Raw genomic sequence first — 19,922 nt, 5'->3', positions numbered from 1 at the left:
AAATCATCTCAAATAATGGAAGTCTGGCCTTCAATCTTTTATTTATTTATTTATTTTGAGACGAGGTCTTGCTCTGTCTCTTAGGTGGGAGTGTAGTGGCACAATCTCAGCTCACTGCAACCTCTGCCTCCCAGGTTCAAGCGATTCTTCTGCCTCAGCCTCCTGAGTAGCTGGGACTACAGGCATGTGCCAACGTGCCTGACTACTTTTTGTATTTTTAGTAGATATGGGGTTTTACCATGTTGGCCAGGCTGGCCTCCAACTCCTGATCTCAAGTGATCCACCCACCTCAGCCTCCCAAAGTGCTGGAGAGTGCCACTATGCCTGGCCTAGCCTTCAGCTTTTGATGGACATGGGGAAAGCATTTCTTAGTTGGAAGTTTCTCTAGTGTAATTTCAAATCCCATCACTAGGTAGGTGTTTACTACATTCAAACATTAAGTTTATAGTTTATTTTTTGCTCATTTCGAAAATGAAATGTCATCTTAAAAAGCACATCCCTTCTGGGCATGTGCACCTAGACTAGAGTTCTGGCATCTTGGGTATGCCCTCAATTATTTCACTATGTGGTAAAAAAAAAAAAATTCAGAACCTTGGCTTTTATTTTGGAAAGTAAAAGACACAGGACTCTCTCTCTCTCTCTCTCCTTACCTCCCTCTGTGTGTGTGTGTGTGTGTGTGTGTGTGTGTGTGTGTGTGGTGTGGTGTGTGTGTATGTATCTGTGTCTGTGTCTGTGTCTGTTCTTCAATGATAGAATTGTGCTTTTACTGGTTGAATTGTACCATTCACATAAAATGGATACTATGCTTATTTGATTTTAGTTGATTGCAGCTTTGTTGTCTGTTGGAAATAAGAAATCTACCAGAGTATTTCCTCAAGAGCTCAGAATTAATTTGTTTCCTCTTCTAAAGAACTAGTTCAGCACTGTGATTAAAGAATAAATGCAAATTTAGCTGAAATGAAACTAGCATACCAAGATGGGCCCTAGATATGCTTAGAGATCCCGGCCTGTTTTCAATTTTAAGAATAGATTGGGGGAATATTTTTGTGGGTGAATGCCAGGATAATTATAATTCAGTTTTCTGTAATAATTACAGCTTTGTGTCTAAGTTAAGTTGTCTGAGTTTTGGGCTGAGTGTCTATAATGGAAGACTCTGATGGTCACAGGAGTTACTTAAGATGCCCAGCTCACTCTCCTCCATTCTTGTTGAACCCTCTCTGAAAGATTATATACCTCGAATGCATGGAAAGCAAATTTCAGAAAAGTAGTGATCTTTGTTTTGCATGTTATTTTATAAGCATGCAGTTCTTAACTTCTCAGATTGATTATCCACTCATGCCCTTTTCTTCCCTATTCTTTGGCTGCCAGCTTATTAAGATTAAGTAAGTTATATAAAGGTAGACAAAGCTGAGATAAGCATTTTGGTACTTGTTGAACCTATTGGTGGATGCTTTTCTGAGAATTGAGATCTATATTTATTTATTTATATATTTAAGAGACTGGTTCTCACTCACTTTGTGGTCCAGGCTGGAGTGCAGTGGTGTGATCATAGCTTATTGCAACCTTGACCTGCTGGGCTCAAGTGTTCCCAGTAGCTGAGACTACAGACATGAGCCACAGTGTCTGGCAGGTTTCAGATTTTTATGAAGTTTTAGATTTCACAGCTTCTTTTGTTTCCATTTCTAGTGGACGCTGCCACAGAGAAGCATTTAGCCCAAGGGATTAATGGTACATAATATTTCTGTTAACACACACACACACACACACACAGACACACACACACACATATATATTATTATTATTTTTTGAGATAGAGTCTCACTCTGTCGTCCATGCTGGCGTGCAGTGGTGTGATCTTGGCTCATTGCAACCTCTGCCTCCCAGGTTCAAGCGATTCTCCTGCCTCAGCCTCCTGAGTAGCTGGGATTAGAGGCATAAGCCCCCATGCCTGGCTAATTTTTGTTTTTTTAGTGGAGTTGGGATTTCACCGTGTTGGTCAGGCTCGTCTCAAACACCTGACCTCAAGTGATCCACCCGCCTCGCCTCCCAAAGTGCTGGGATTACAGATGTGAGCCACTGCATTCAGCCCCTGTTAATATTTTTAATGCATAGATATGTTTCCCAGTCCTTTAAACAATTATACTTAAAGACAGGAAGCTTTTAGAGAAGGGAGAGGAGGGTGCAGAGAAAGCAGATAGCTGGATTTCAAAAATAATATATTTTATTATGTAGCATAGTTGTCTGTGGGGCCACTGCCCTTTAGATACATGCCTAACAAGATAATTCTCTTAATTTCCTAGCCTGCCTATATCTAAAACTCTCATCCAAATTTCTTAACCTTGTAGGAACCTTCATTTGCATGTCCTCCTTTGCTTGTGACCTACACTGACCTCTACCTGTCTCCAATATCATAGAAGATCCATTCACAAATACACTCATGAGGACAGGAGACGATACTGAATATAGTGGAAAAAATGGAGTTTTTATTTACTTATTTTTAAATTAGATTTTCGAGCATACAAGTGCAGGTTTGTTACAATGGAAATATTAGGTAGTGGTGAAGCCTGGGCTTTTAGTGCAGTCATCACCCAAATAGTGTACGTCATACCCAATAGATACTTTCTCATCCCTCACTCCCCTCCCACCTCCCACATTTTTAAGTCTCCAGTGTCTGTTATTTCACTCTCTATGTCCATGTGTACATGTTATTTAGCTCCCACTTGTAAGTGAGAACATGCAGTATTTGACTTGCTGTTTCTCTTTCTTTTCTTTTCTTTTCTTTTTTCCCTTCTTTCTTTTTCTTTCTTCCTTTCTTTTCTTTCTCTCTTCCTCTCTTTCCTTTCTTTCCTTCTCTTTTTTAAGGTGGAGTCTTGCTCTGTTGCCCAGGTTGGAGTGCAGTGGTGAGATCTCGGCTCACAGCAAACTTCACCTTCCTGGTTCAAATGATTTTCCCACCTCGGCCTCCTGTGTAGCTGGGATTACAGGCGAACACCATCACGCACAGATAAATTTTTTGTTCTTTTAGTAGAGATGGGGTTTCAGGGTTTCACCATGTCGGCCAGTCTGGTCTTGGACTCCTGACCTGAAGTGATCTGCCCACCTCGGCCTCCCAAAGTGCTGGGATTATGGGCCTGAGCCACTGTACCTGGCCATTTTTTGTTTTGTTTTGTTTTGTTTTGACAGAATCTTGCTCTGTTGCCCAGGCTGGAGTGCGGTGGTGCTATCTCAGCTCACTGCAACCTCTGCGTCCCGAGTTCAAGTGATTTGCCCTGCCTCAGCCTCTCCAGTAGCTGGGATTACAAGCCTGCACCACAACGCCTGGATAATTTTTGTATTTTTAGTAGAGACAGGGTTTTACCATGTTGGCCAGGCTGGTCTCAAATACCTGACCTCAGGTGATTCACCCATCTTGGCTTCCCAAAGTGCTGGGATTCTAGGCAAGAGCCATTGCACCCAGCCTGACTTGCTGTTTCACGTAAGATCATGGCCTCCAGTTCCATCCATGTTGCTGTAAATGACATGATTTTACTCTTTTTTAATGTCTGAGTAGTATTCCACAATATAGATATACCACTTTTTCTTTATCCAGTCCATTGTTGACAGGCACTTAGGTTTATTCCATGATTTTGTTTTTGTGAATAGTGCTACAATAAACATGTGAGTGCAAGTATCTTTTTGATATGATTTCTTTTCCCTCGGGCAGGTATCCAGTAGTGGGACTGCTGGATTGAATGGTAGTTCTATTTTTTAGTTCTTTGAGAAATCTCTATTACACTGTTTTCCATAGAAGTTGTACTAATTTACATTCACACCAACAGGGTATAAGTATTCTCTTTTCTCCATGTCCTCACCATCTGTTCTTACATTTTAAGAGCAGTGTTTTTTTTTTTTTTTTTTTATATAGATGAAATGTATCCAGTCTTACAATAGGAGGCCTCACCTTTCTAACCATACCCTTTGATTGTTACCAGGGAGTTTCACTGTCTTGAATAGCACAAGACTCTCCTCATCTTCTGTCTCTTTCTCTTTCTCCCTTCTCCTTTCTGGCTTCAGAGGTCCCTTGTCTCTTTTCTCCTATTCAAGAGCAGTGAATTCCTCTAGTCTTCTATGAGTTTTTATACTCTCTAGTGCAGGTACAGCCTTTATGCCCATAGATCTTTGGGTAGCTACCACTACACTAAATGCTTAACGATTGAGTTTTGATAAACAGTGAACCCCTTCCCAAGGGGCAAGCTGATGTGAGGATCTAATAGAAGCCCACTAGACTATGTTCCCGGTAAGACCATCTATCTCCCAGCACATTCCTTCTGCAGCAGGAATTGAGGAAACTCACAATTTATTGTGCTTCTGGTAAAACCACAACTCCTTCAGCTATAGTGTTGCCCTCATGACAGGGTAAATTGCCCAACAGGCCAGTCTTGAGAATAAGAGTAAAACCTTTCCTTAAAAAGACTCCTAGAGCCAGTTGTGGTGGCTCATGCCTGTAATCCTAGCACTTTAGGAGACTGATGTGGGAGGATTGTTTGAGCTCAGGAGTTTGAGACCAGCCTGGGCAATATAGTGAGACCCTGTCTCTCTAAAGAAAAAAGAAGAAGAAGAAGAAGAAGAAGCCAGGTGTGGTGACACAAGCCTGTGGTCCCAGCTACTCTGGAGGCTGAGGTGGGAGAATTGCTTGAGCCTCCCACCTGACCTGGGAGGTTGAGGCTACAGTGACTCTGATTGCACCACTGTACTCTAGTCTGAGTGACAGAGTAAGACTCTGTCTCAAATAAAATAAATAAAATACTACCAGAATGAATCACATCACTCCTTATACCTATTTGCCTCAATTACAACCGGTACTCCAAGCCTTTTGTCCATCTGTTATCACTTGGACAGTTTTCCCATATGAGTCTGTTAATCTGTCTTCTTTTGACCTGGTCATTTCTCCAGTCATCAGTCTTTAGGCTGTAAAATCCACATAGAGGAACCTTGAAACAGTCCAGCCTCTCCTTTCTTTAACCTCTCCTGTCTTGTAATGATCCTTTCCTGTTCTCTCTGGCTCCCACTCCCATTCACTTGGCATTTCTCAAAGTTTAAAGTGCATATGAGTCATTTGGATATCTTGTTAAGATGCAGATTCTGTTTCAAGGTGATGTTGATGCTATTAGTAGGGGCACTAAGTTTCCAGATGTAGACTGTATTATCATTATTTTTACAGAGACAGAGTCTCTCTCTGTTGTCTGGACTGGAGTAGTGGTGTGATCATAGTGCATTGCAGCCTCAAACTGAAGCGATCCTTCCACTTCAGTCTCCTGAGTACTAGCTGGGATCACAGGCACACACCACCATGCCTAGCTATTTAAAAAAATTTTTTAAAGACAGGCTCTCATCATCTTGCCCAGGCTGGTCTTGAACTCCTGGACTCAAGTAATCCTCCCACCTTGATCTCCCAAAGTGCTGAGATTACAGCTGTGAGCCATTGCTCATGGCCTTAGACAATTATTATCAATGACTACACCTTTGCCTGCATACTGAGCTGGCAAAATCCCAGTGTGGATAGACTTAATAGTCCATCTATTCCTGGCCTGCAGTCAAGTGGTGCATATGGCCAGAAGAAAATATGCTACTATGCTAATGATATCCCTCCCAATTCATGGCCATCTCTCTCAAGTGGCCCCTTAGGCTTACCCAGCAATCCTGCCACATTTACTGAGGTAATTTATTTTCTCCCTCTCTGAGATGACTACTTCATGTCTTCTCTTCTCTCAGATCTTGTCCATCTCTCCTCATCCTTAGATAAAGACTTTGTCTCTTATTTCCCTTAAAATTAATGCAATCAGAAGAGAGCTACCTTATCTTTTCTCTACTGTACCTCCCAAACTTTTGCATGTGTACCTATAAATAGATCACTGCATTCCTTCCTGTCACAAGAGACAAAGTGTCCCTTTCGATATTTTGCCTAAGGGCATTGCATCTGCATTTTATGTTCTCTATCACTTTATGTTACTTTATTGGATAAGCAGATGATCACATTTATATGTATATATTTTGAGACAGAGTCTCACTCTATTGTCCATGCTGGAGTGTAGAGACACAATCTCAGCTCACTGCAACCTCCACCTCCCAGGTTCAAGTGATTCTTGTGCCTCAGCCTCCCAAGTGGCTGGGATTGCACATGTGTGCTACCACGCCCAGATAATTTTTGTATTTTTAATAAAGATGGGGTTTCACCATGTTGGTCAGGCTGGTCTCGAACTCCCGACCTCAGGTGACCCACTTCCTTTGGCCTCCCAGAGTGTTGGGATTACAGATGTGAGCTACCATGCCTGGCTGGATCACATATATATTTTTTACCTTAAAAAGCCCACCAACCTTTCTTTGATTCCCAAGCAATGTCTTTTCCAAATACTATCCTATTTCTGTATGTGCTACTATACAGGACTCTTCCAAAAAATTTTGGGTGATGTTTGCTGGATGGAAGCCCTCTATCATGTAGTCTATGATGCTGTCTGTGCTTTTCAGACCAAGAATTTTTATAGTACTGGGAGACCCCAGGAGTTCAGGTGGTGTGCAATAGCTAGGGGTAGTTGACTGTCTGAGTAGTTCATTAATGAGAATTCTCCTTTTATGCTCTTTCATGAGCCTTTCAAAGGGAATTTTCCTTTAAATGGCCTGATAATTCACATGGTAATTTCTTCAAAACTTTTCTTCTGAAATGGCTTCTAACTCAAGAAGTTGGAGAAAACAATTATTTATATGATTAAGCAAAATAACTTTTTGGTTCCAGTTTGGGATTATTCAACCAAGGAGTAGAGCAGGAAGCTGTGCTATGTTATTTCTGGTAGGGACATTATACTGTATATTTAATTTGGCAGAAGCAGAGACTAAGACAGGCAGTAAATTCCAAGTTTGAAGATATGCAGTACTTTGCTATCATTCCTTAGAAAAATGTCAAAGTGCTGTTAAATCATGGTAGATTAGGTAATATTAGTAATTTTTTTCTTTTTTTTTTCTTAAACCCATGTTAAGGATTTTTTTAAAACGTCAAAATGTAAATGATATACATCTGTCTCTTTTTATGTGACTTTTTATTTGTTTATTTTTCCATAGTCACACTAAGTCACCAAAGTGTGAAGGTATAAACAGGCATATAATTGTATCACATGTTTGAAATAATTGTTGTACTAATAATATCAGTAATAATAATTATGCTGGTTACCACTGGACATGTACTATGTAGCTGGGAGATATATGTATATATACATGTATATATGTATTTATAAAATTTTTGCTGCTTCTTTTAGCTTGATGAAAGGGAAGCTTAGAGACATTAAGCAATTTTGTTCTAGAATAGATAGAAACCATGGTTTTAAGGTTTTAAAACTTGTTTCCTTTCTGACTGTATGCAAACTAATAGTCCTTTCAGTGCTGGATACATGGTGGATGCGTGTCTTTTTTTTGGGCAGATTCTAGAATCCTTCCAATTTGTTTCCATCAACTCTTTAACAAATGTCAAGTTTATTATGATTCTAGTGGGTACCAAACCTAATAGCTGACCTTGATGCAGAATAATATTTGAATTCTGAGCTGTAGGGCAAGTGTAGGTTCTCCCTACCATGGTTTCAGTCCATTGCTTTCAAATGACTCTTGACAAATCAATTAAAAAATAATTTCTTGAGCCCCCAGTGGAGTAGGCAGTGTTTTGGTCCTGAAAGCGTCCAAATGAGAAAGAACTGGGCCCTTGATTTCAAGGGACTAAGAGGCAACATAGTAGTCAAAGTTGGGAGAACTTGAGCTTTGGGGTCAGACAGACATGGAGAATTAAAAGGGATCATTGTACTAAGTGTTTTGTGCAGTATCTAACTCTAGTGAGCCCTCAATAAAAGGTGGCTCCTGTTATTATTGGTGTGTTGAACTAATAATTATAGCTGTTGCGAATAATAGTTTCTATGAAAATATGAAATAATCTCTGTGAAAACTATCCATGCAAACTTAGGGGCAGAGTAAATAAAGATATAGAGCTGAATTTCTTTCTTAACTTTATGGGATTTTTAGCTTAATTTCTATTCATTTTTTAAAGAGGAAAGGAGGGCAACATGCTGTGATATTTTTCTGTTTTAAAAAACTCTTCTGGGAACTTTTTTTGAAATTGTAGCCTTCAGCTCATTGTCCAAATATAGCATTATTAAAATTAATAGAGTTGAGGAGAATAATGTATGGCAACATCACCCAGTTGTTAAAAGGAGTAAAGCTTCTAGTTTATTGAATGGTTTAATTAATTGAAATTGAGTATAGATTCATACTTAACGAAAGGAACCGTGACAAAAATGATTTTCAGGAGTAATCTCTGAGAAGCCCACAAGATGGGAACCTACCTTTATAAAAGATATATACTCACTTTTGTAAGAGCAAAAAATTGTGGAGATTTCTCTTTTGGTTTTAAAAAGTGAAGGAAATAGAATATTTAAACACTTGGTCTCATAACCTTAAAATTGCAAAGGATGTCAATAATGCTTACCCATTATAAAGTACTTGGAGATTTATTGGGAACAAAAGAGTAGGTGATAGCAAATACATTAGATCACATTTCAGATGCTTCTACAAACTTTTAATTAATTAGCAGTGACAAGTTAGAATATTCGGAAGTTGGTTTTCTGGTAAATTAAGGCATGGATTTCATGAAACCCCAACCCCTTTAGTTCTAAAGTTTTTGGCTAAGTAGCTTTTGAATATTTGCCTTTAAGCTTGTGTATGCCTTGATCCTTATACATTTGAGATTCTTGTCAAAACAAAACAAAATATTCTGTTTGAAGATCCTGGTTAATTTGGAACCAGTTGGCCAGGAGGTTGCCACAGTCTGAAGAATATAGGTCACTGGGCAGTCCAAAAGCAGATAAAATTAAGGCAGATGTGCCAGCTACTGGCATAATAGCTGCCACCCTCTGGGCTACTTCTTAGAAAAGATTTGACTGTCTTTGATTTAAAACAGAATTTTTAAACATAACATAAATAAGGTAACATAATGTCCAAGGGTAACTATTGCACAAGGAATAAGTGCACTTATAACTGTTCAAAGACCATTATGATTTTTAAAATTCAGAATTCCCTCTAATTGACATGTAGTGTTTTAAATGTGTTTTGCTAAAAGGTAAAATAGAAGGTGGTGCAAGGAAAGTAAAAGTAATAAATCTCTAATTCCTTTAGGATCTTTTCAGCTTTTCTTGCATTCTTAATATGTATGCAGAACTAATGTGTTTTTATATTTTCTATGCCTGCCATATTTGGCTAAAATTACCTAAAAGAATCAAAGGCCATTTTGAATATTCAGTCGTAGTCCTAGTAATATTATCTTAATCATTATAATAATTGTCAGATGTAACATTTATGAATGATTACTATGTGTTATTAAATGCCTTACATATATTAAATCAATATTTACGACAGCCCTTAAAATAGTTTTTGGTATTATCTCTACTTTCAGGTATGGAAACTGAGACATAGAGAGTTTAGATAACTTGTGCAAGGTCACAAGTTTGTGGTATAATTGGGATTCTAACTGAGGCAGAGGGACTTGAGCCCATTGTACTGTATAGACAGATGATACAATGATGCATGTTTAGTTTCATTTTCCATCGTCATCCTACTTTTGACAAATAATTATCTGACATTTTCCTCCACAGAATTTCCCCTTTAGGACTGCCAAGAGCAGTTGAAGAGGTATAAACAATTCTGTTGTTTACTCATTACAGGGATCCTTAATTATGACTTAAAAGCAAATTTCCTTCAGGAAATCAGGTTGTACATCTTTTGAATAAATCCTTTGATTGCATATGCTAAAATTGTATTAGGCTCATAAGTAAGTGATAGTATAGTGAAGCAACTCTACCTATTAATAGTTCCATCTACTTAATGAGAACAGTACTGTCCTTGAGCAATACAGGAGCTGGGGATGGTTTTAGCTGTTGTGAGAGTCATCGTTTCTGGTTTTCAAACTGTATTTCTGTGAGGTTGGTAGGGTGGGGACAGAGTTGGGATGGGAAGGAATATTTGGAACACGAGGAGAGGAGTATTCCAGGGCCTAGAGTCGGGGATATTCTGGGTAGAAACCAAGTAGACAGATTTCCAAGTATTCCCACCCCATTTCAACCAGAACAATTCCACCTTCTGGTAGTTTTTTTTTGAAACAGGGGTTCTGCTGCTTAAAATTCATTACTTGTCCTAGATTGATCATCTTACACTGAAGGACTTTACTGAACTAGAAAGGCGATTTTGTACGTGTATGTGTGTGTGTTGGAGAAAAGAGACTGATTTCCTTCAGTGTTGGAAATTGTTGTTGGTCCTAGAACTGTGGACCTAGAACCAAAGAATGGGTTCAAATCTACCCAAGATGGAGGCCTTGGTGAGAGGAGTTTGGATGAGGCCTGGCATAGCTCCACTTTGAAGGGGCACACATATTACCTCACAGCTAAGAGTCTAGCCTTGTGGCTCTGTGTGGAGGTCAAGGCTCTTTAGCTCAAATAAATCACACAGGACTAAATTCTGGAAACAGCTAGATTTGGATGTAGTTACACATCCTGTTTTTTTCCTAGAGGTATCCAGTGCAAATCTTGTTGAAATTCTGAGTAGGTGTGCTTAGCACTAATGCAGTAGTACCTTGATGGGTCTCTGTTTAGGTGCAGACTACCTGGAGGGAAAATAACTGAATTCTGATATGGTACCAATTACTATTTTAATATAATTCAATATTAGGCAAATAATATAACAATGGGAGAAAGCCTGTGAGATGGTAAGTACTGAAGTGAATCTGTACTGGAGACTTGAACAAATCATGTTCATGTATAAGTATGGCTGTGAAATATGCTGTTTCCTTCTTAAGTTTGCTTCTTGTATTTAGGAAAAGGAGTACTGCTTCAGGGACCCTGCCCAGACAGGAGATGGTATGTGTGCATGCTGAGTGGGGCTAGTGAAATAGGAACATTATGAAGAATCATATTAATAATTCATTTAAACTGGAAATTATTTGTTCTCAAGTGCCCCTTCCTCCTTCTCTCATGAGGGTTAAAGCAGGTGCAAAGTGCTCTAGGTCCTAGTGACTCTTAGTGGTCCGTGGAGTGGCAGCATGGGCATCACTTGGAAGTTAGAAGTAACAGATTCATTCTACTGAACCAGAATCTACATTTTAACAAGATGCGTGCTCAGGTGATTTGTTTTCCTCAGACCTTTGTTGTCATTCTAACATGAGTCCACTAGATGTCACTCTTGTAACCTGGTAATGAGACAGGATATTTCAATGGGGATTTGCAAGAATCCCTGAACATGATCATATTATTATTAGATGATTTCCTCCCCATCCTTAGAGCTACTGATATACACATTGATTATTTAAGGTAAAATGATCTTTCTCTATGGTTCAAAGTCCTGGAGAGAGATTCCTGGGAATGGTTTCCATTTTGTTGGATTGGCACTGCTGCCTACTCTCTTCCCTGTTGCATGGGTTAGTCTGTCATTATATAACCTCAGCAGAGAATACCCTGCAGATGCTGTGATGGGCTCACTAAGAAAGCAGCATCTTGGGCTGCTGAGCACGGCAACACAGAATAAACATATAGATTTGATCTCCGTAGAAATTATTGAGAACATAAAGGAAGCAAGGCTATATCCTGAAATTAGCATCAGCCTCTAAGATGTGATTGTTGGAGGAAGTGCTGAGCTTTCTGATTTTCTGAGGTGTCTCAAGGGTAGTTTTATAAAGAAAATTGAGTCAGCTTAGAAAACAGTGTTCCAAGTGTAATCTTGTAGGGAGTTAGTTTCAGCCATGAAGATGAATATAGGGACATTTACAGGTAACATAGTACCCTGAGGGATAAGATATACATTTAGAGATGTATGAGGTTCCTAGGAAAGGTCCTGTTAACAACTGGTTAGGTCTGCATATTAGGAAAGAAGGGTGAAAAGGGTAAGGACTATGCTTTAGAAGATCCAATTTTTTTTTTGCTGGATCGGATGCCTAGCTTGAGAAAAGTTAGTTCTTGAAATAAATTACCTACTTGCAAAATACTCCTCCCCTTGAATCTGATGTGGTTTTTCCTCTGTTTCAGTTAACAAGGGTAGAAAACAAGTCATAAAGTAGCAGGCGTGTGTGTGTGTGTGTGCTTGAGTGTGTTTTGTGAGTGTGTATATTTCCTCTTCTGGATGGGGGTGCATTTAATTTATGTCACTAAATGTATGGCAAATACTTGGTTTGGGTGATTGTAGCCAAGAAAATGGTTTTATTGAAGTAAAAACAATACAGTTTTATTTTACTTATCATTTTCTTTTGTTCAAATAATAAGGCCACCATAGTAATTACTTCTAAGATTTAGGGTCCTTTTTTTTTAAACATCATTTATTCTGATATGATTCCTTGTGACCAGGAACAGAATTAACTTTGAAACATTTTAGTGAAAATCAGTTTTATTTTTCTAAGACATTATCTAAAATTTAGATAATTTTTTGGCTTCCCTGCATCACATTGGAAGAAGAATTATCTTGGGCCACACATAAAATATACTAACACCAATGATAGCTGATGAGCTAAACAAGTAAATCACAAAAACGATGAGTTTGTGTACTTTTTAGGAACATGGATGTACCTGGAAACCATCATTCTTAGCAAACTGACACAAGAACAGAAAATCAAGCACCTCATGTTCTCACTCATAGGCCGGTGTTGAACAATGAGAACACATGGACACAGGGAGGAGAGCATCTCACACTGATGTCTGTGGAGGTGATTAGGGGAGGGACAGCGGGGGGTGGGGAGTTGGGGAGGGATAACATGGGGAGAAATGCCAGATATAGGTGATGGGGAGGAAGGCAGCAAACCACATTGCCATGTGTGTACCTATGCAACAATCCTCCATGTTCTTCACATGTACCCCAAAACCTAAAACGCAATAAAAGAAAACCTCATGATATTTTAAGAAAATTTATGAATTTATGTTGGACAGTGAAAACCGTCCTGGGCTGCATGAGGCTTGGGGGCTGCAGGTTGGACAAACTTGATCTAAATCATGGAAAACAAGCCTAAAATGCCCTTTCTTAATCTTAGGCACAGTCTAAACATCTACTTCTTCAGCGATAGTATTTTACACTCCCATCTCCTTTACTGCTGAATTTTTTTCTCCCTTTTTCTTTTTACTTGTTGCTGCTGAGACTTAAGAAGTTGCTAGAGATAGCAGCATATTTAGATGTAGTGTTTAAAAGCATGAGCTTTGGAGTCAGACAGACCTTGGCACATTGCTTCATTTCACTGATCCTTAATTTCTTCAAGTATAAAATAGGGATAATGATACCTGCCTCATGGGTTTTGGTGACAAGTCACAAGACAGTGCATTTAAAATATATGGCATAGAGTCTGGCACATAGCGTATGTTCACTAGCCAGTAGCTGTGACTGCTAGTACTACATGAGCTCAGAGACCCCAGACCTGCTGCTCTTATCCTCATCTCTCAGCTGATAATCCAGTTACTCAACCACCAGGAGATCCTGTTCCTATAAGGTTTTATCCACCAGAGGAGAACTCCAGGCCATGGAGAAACTTTTCCTCTGCCTGACCAATGTTTTCATGACAAAGGTGTGGGTCAGTGGGGAGCAGATCGGTAGGCTTGTAGAGGGGCAGGGAAACATGTGGATCCTAGAAGAGGAACTGGGAGCGAAGTTCCATGCTGAGATTCTCAATGAAAATTTTCCTCAGTGTTATAAATGGTGATCAAGCTCGATAGAATTGTTAGCACCGTTAGTATTGTTAGTATAGCCATCTTACAGGCTGGGCCATGTAAACTTTAAATGACATAGTACTGATTTAAGCTTTATTTCTAAAGAGAAACAAACTCTGAAGATCAAACTGCCAAATTTTAGTTGAATGTTTGCCACATAAATTCCAGATTTTCTGTTCTTTATTATCTTTATTGCTTTGGAATGACTGTTTTTGGTTCAGAGAGGACCTCTAGGTTTTAATAGCTATGACTCACACCTTGGGGTCACTGGAACATTACTTGGTTAGCAGCAGCCTTGGAAAACTACTTCAAGGAAGTCTGAAGAGATCTCTTATCCTGAAAACATGCTAGTAAGAGTGTTTGCACTTCCATTGTAAACAGCCCCATAGTTTCATTTGATAATATCCCATCGATGAAGAATGATGGAGATTCTGATTTAACACCACCTGTATTAGTGTGCTGTCTCAAATAGAAGAATACAACATTAAAGAATTAAGAGCATTGTGTGTCTTAAAAATAAGCTCATCTTTCTTGTTAGACTTTTGGAATCTGCCTTGGATTTTTTTTTTTTACATAGTTAAATTTGAGATATATTTTTGGTCATTGTTTAAAATGAATCTCAAAAAACTTTAGGAGGGGTGTGCATTGTTCTTTTTTCCCTACCATGTCATTCCTGTTTCCATTGTAGGAATCAAATCAGTAAGTTCAGTCCTAGTTCAAAGAAGCTGGGGGGCAGGGAACAAAACTTATAATGGTGTTACTGTGTAGATTGCAGAAGAATCTGAGGTTTGTTCAGCAAACATAATGGTGCATTGAGGTGTTGCGTTAATGTGGGGGGCCAGAAAATGAACTCTGTGTGTAGTGAATCTGTTAAGTGGCAGTTTAGGGTTTAACCTAAAAACTGGGAGAAAGTTGATAAGTGCAGAGGAAGCATGAGGCCCAATTTGACACAGACCTTGCTAGGGTTCTGGTGGCAGGCAGTGGAGGGAGTAGTGACAGCAGAAGAGGATTTAGTGGTGTATTGGATGAAGATGATGTGTTGGACATGGCAAAATAATCCATCCATGTAGACAGCAAATTAACAGTTTTGTAAGGCATAGCCCCCAAGTATTTATATGCGTATTAGATATATAAACGCTAAAAGCATGAAAAAGAATGGTTAGAATGATTGGTGATAAGTATCTTGATTCCGTTTTCCTTTTATAGTCTTAGTAGAAGGAGTAAATTAGTAGAAACTAATGGAAACTATTACTGCTGGGTTAAGAAATCTTTAAGAGCATCAGGGATGGATGAAATTGTGGGATTATAACATTTTGTATATAGAAATGATGAAAACAGATTAAGTGTAATAAAAACAGTAAAAATGTATAAAATAATGTTGGACAAATATATTCTCTGTGGATGAGAAAACACATGGTTAGTACATAATAATATATTTGTGGCCAGGTGTGGTGGCTGATGCCTGTTATTCTAGCACTTTGGGAGACCGAGGCAGGTGGATCATTTGAGGTCAAGAGTTCGAGACTATCCTGGCCAACATGGCAAAACCCCATCTCCACTAAAAATACAAAAATTAGTCAGGTGTGGTGGCACACACCCATAACCCCAGCTACTCGGGAGGCTGAGGCAGGAGAATCACTTGATTTTAGGAGGTACAGAGTGCAGTGAGCCAAGATCATACCACTGCACTCCAGCCTGGGTGGCAGGGTGAGACTCTCTCTCCAAAAAATAAATAAATAAATAAAAATATATACATATGTGTGTGTATGTGTGTATACTATGCATTTATATATCTATATCTAAAATTATATCTCTATAAAATATATATAAAAATATTTATATTTTGTCACAGTTTCGACTAGTGGCTTTTAAACTTTGTCATTGCCTGTAATTCTTCTGAGGAACTGATGAAAGCTATGAAAGCCTTTCTTAGAGGCACATACTGATATACAAGCATGATTTTGCCTGTGATATCAGGAGCTTCTCAGACTTCATAGAAGTCATCCCTGGACCCTAGATTAAGATTATCTGCCAGACACCAAACGAATAGGGTAAGGGTAGTGAAATTTCACTGAGAACACTGGAAAATTAGTCCAAATAGTGGTAGTATGAGAGAAATCACACCATGCGACTGAAAGAAGATTGCACACAAGTGTCTGCCACATAGGGCAAGAAGTGTTAGAATTACATAAGAAATGGACTTATACTAGACTAGGACTGTACAGGGATTGGTAGAGGAAATAATCTGTGACTGTTCTAATAATGCTCACCACTCAATTACATTTAACCTTCTAAAGGGGGAATGAAGGCCAAAAACAAAAACGAAAAAAATCCCATCACATTATTACTCAATTTTAGAGAATGGAACTATGATCAAATCAACGTGTGCATTAAGTTAAAAAATGAAAGTAATATTTTTAAAAGTCTGTAACTTGTAAGAAATCTGGAAATGCTTTAAACACATTAATAGAAGGGCAGGGAAATATGTCATATCAAAGATTAGGAGCTCATGTAAAGACTTTTACATCCATTTCATAAAGTAAAAGCAGCAAAAGTAGTGGGGAAAAGTAGGCGAAAGATTGTTCGAGTGAGAACAGGGAAGACCTCAAAGTGTGACAGGTCAGGTGTAAATAAGGAGCCAGTCAGGCTATAAAGGAATTCAAGAAACAGCACAAAAAGGACTACAATTCAGAAATAAAAGCGTTTTTATACATGAAAGGCAAAAGGTCGACTGGGGAATCAGTGAGACTGCTTGATGATCAGGGTGCTCATGGGGAAGAAAGGAGATCTGGAGACTCAATGAATTCTTTGCTTTGGTCTTTGTTGAAATGTAGAACTTTCCACTGTCATCATGTCTTTTGAAGCAAAGAGGTGAGATATGTCGTATTAGATCAAATAATGATAAGGGAACAGGATGTTCTGCCTGATTGGCCTGATGGATATAAGTAAATTGCTGAAACTTTATGGCATCCATTCTGAGGGTCTGAAGCAACTTAAGGGAATAAATGGATCTAAATGTGAAATAAGTTACTGCACTCACTCTTCAGTATTAGTGAATTCTTGTTTACATTCTAATGAAACCTACTCAGGAGAGCCTACAATCTATTGACTGTTGAATCTCATTCATATTAGTAAACTCCAGAAATTGTAGGATCATTGACCACTTTGTATAATGAATGGAGAAAAGCATCCTGTTTTCCATAATATGCTTGAGCTGTTTGAAAGGGTAAACAAGCACCAGGAAAAAGCAGGGAACAATTTGTTTAGACTTTCAAGGAGTCAAAAAGTTTCACAATGCTATTCTAAATTGTGTTACCATGGTATTAGGAGGAACATTTCATCACAGGTAGATAATTCATGGAGATAAAAAATGTAGCATGTATGAGCCTGCTGTTGATGGAGACGTGTAAACAGTGAGGTCCCTCTAGGGATTTTGCTGGGCCTCTTTATTAAACATGTTTATAGATAATCTGAAAGGGCAGGCACACAATAAAATTTCTAAGGGTACAGGATTTAAGCTTTTTTGGCTAGTGAAATTATAAAGCAATGGGAATAAGCTTTTGAAAGATGGCATAAGTGAACTAGAGAGTGGCAGGGGGGATCCAGTACTGTGAGAAGTGCTACCTGTTTTAGGGAAAAAGAAACCAGACTAAACTTGTAAAATTGTGGGCTGTGAATTAGTTAGAAACCTGGATTCATTTAGGAACCAGGAAAGGAGTTCAGAGGCATTGTAGATGCATCCTTCTGAGTAGGCCAGCAGAATGTTGGACGGTTCTGAAAACAAAAGTACACTTGAAGCAAAACCATTGTGCCTGTGCATTCTTTTGGTTTTGGTGGACAAATATTAAAAAAAAAAAAGGAGTATGAGAAGGACCTGGTTTCAGATCCTGACCCAGTCCTCAAAGGGATGTTCTGAGGACCAAATTAAATGCATGCGAATGTGCTTGCAAATGTGGTACAGTCTTGAATGCAGCATCTCAGAATGGCCATGATGAAGTCATCCTTCTAGTTGGAGGAAATTAATCAGTCTCTCACCTGGTATGGGAAGCCCCTGAGAAAGTCTATGCCAGATGCTGATCCATCTTCTCTCCAACCCAGCTACAAGTTCACCTCTAACAAAGGGAGATAACTTGATTTTTGAACCTCTCTATTTGTCGTTAGTGACTTAGTAGAAAGCTATTGTAATTCATACAACAACAGAATACAGGGACAAAAGGGGACTTGAGAGATTACTCAGAAAGCTCTTTCTTATGGATGAGTATGAGCAATATGTAGGCAAAATCAAAGCTCAGAAAAGACAAATTACCAATTTGTGAACTCTGATCTTTCAACAGAGTAATCAACCATAATGTTTCATCCACACAAACCCACACACCTCTGTTTAGTTCATATTATTAAATGTTGATTAATTCAGAAGTAGGCTTTGTGGAAAGTGCATAGAATACTTAGTATTTGATTTTTAAGTCTTTTTTTTTTATTGCATTTTAGGTTTTGGGGTACATGTGAAGAGCATGCAAGATTGTTGCATAGGTGCATACGTGGCAGTGTGATTTGCTGCCTTCCTTCCCTTCACCTATATGTGGCATTTCTCCCCATGCTATCTCTCCCTAACTCCCCACCCCTCGCTGTCCCTCCCCTATTTCCCCCCAACAGACCCCAGTGTGTAGTGCTCCCCTCCCTGTGTCCATGTGTTCTCATTGTTCAAAACCCGCCTGTGAGTGGGAACATGTGGTGTTTGATTTTGTGTTCTTGTGTCAGTTTGCTGAGAATGATGGTTTCCAGGTTCATCCATGTCCCTACAAAGGACGCGAACTCATCGTTTTTGATGGCTGCATAATATTCCATGGTGTATATGTGCCACATTTTCCCTGTCCAGTCTATCATTGATGGGCATTTGGGTTGGTTCCAGGTCTTTCCTATTGTAAACAGTGCTGCAATGAACATTCGTGTGCATGTGTCCTTATAGTAGGATGATTTATAATCCTTTGGATACATACCCAGTAATGGGATTGCTGGCATTTTTAAGTCTTTAAGGAAATGTCTGTTATCAATATTGAATTTTCCATTTCCAGCATATTAAAAGTTAATTGAAGGTTCCAGTGTCCTAAAATTACTGTCAAATTTCTAAACATGTACTTTTTTTTTTTTTTAAAAGACAGAGTCTCTGTTGCCTAGGCTGGAGTGCAGTGGCGTGATCTTGGCTCACTGCAACCTCTGTCTCCCAAGTTCAGGTGATTCTCCTGCCTCAACCTCCCAAATAGCTGGGATTTCAGGTGTCTGCCACCACGCCATGCTAATTTTTGTATTTTTAGTAGGGATGGGGTGTCACCATCTTGGCCAGGCAAGTCTTGAACTCCTGACCTCAAGTGATCCGTCTGCCTCAGCCTCCCAAAGTGCTGGGATTATAGGGGTGAGCCACTGTGTCTGGCTTGGCTCCAGTAGCTTAAAAGTTGGTCTTCTGGCCGGGCGCAGTGGCTCACGCCTGTAATCCCAGCACTTTGGGAGGCCGAGGCGGGTGGATCACGAGGTCAAGAGATCGAGACCATCCTGGTCAACATGGTGAAACCCCGTCTCTACTAAAAATACAAAAAATTAGCTGGGCATGGTGGCGCGTGCCTGTAATCCCAGCTACTCAGGAGGCTGAGGCAGGAGAATTGCCTGAACCTAGGAGGCGGAGGTTGCAGTGAGCCGAGATCGCGCCATTGCACTCCAGCCTGGGTAACAAGAGCGAAACTCCGTCTCAAAAAAAAAAAAAAAAAAAAAAAAAAGTTGGTCTTCTTCAGTTTGAAATAAATCTGATCAGGAATATTTTTCTGTTTTTAGACACATGGCATATAAGAAGTTTTCTATGTGAAGTAATGACTGTTGACAAACTTTGCGTGACCTAAAAAAATTAATCTGAAGGCTGTTCTATGGAGGAAGTTCCATAGTCATACTCTAATATGCACGTCTCTATGAGCCTTCCACCCTCAGCTTTATCTTACAATGTCATCCTCATTTGTCTGTTTATTCCTGAGATTATTATTGTTATAGTTGTTAGAAATTACCATTAGCTCATTAACTCAAAACTATTATAAATACTTACGTAATATAAATCAAATGCCGTGCTAATAATTTCTGATATTTATTTATAAATAATTACCAGCCTATCACTTCATAGCATGTGTTAGCCGAGTTTATAGA

General features: G+C 39.1%; 1 protein-coding gene across 4 annotated transcripts in view; it reads left to right on the top strand.

The window, feature by feature from the left end:
* SUGCT (succinyl-CoA:glutarate-CoA transferase) overlaps positions 1-19,922 on the top strand; it is a 691,493-nt gene that overhangs the window by 152,457 nt on the left and 519,114 nt on the right. The gene's annotated exons all lie outside the window — the stretch shown is intronic.

The sequence above is a fragment of the Aotus nancymaae genome, unplaced genomic scaffold (assembly GCF_030222135.1).
Source record: "Aotus nancymaae isolate 86718 unplaced genomic scaffold, 86718_ANA_hifiasm-v0.15.2.pri h1tg000065l, whole genome shotgun sequence".
NCBI classification, from domain to species: domain Eukaryota; kingdom Metazoa; phylum Chordata; class Mammalia; order Primates; family Aotidae; genus Aotus; species Aotus nancymaae.
The sequence above is the reverse complement of the archived record's forward strand: the minus strand, read 5'-3'. Positions and strand labels throughout refer to the sequence as shown.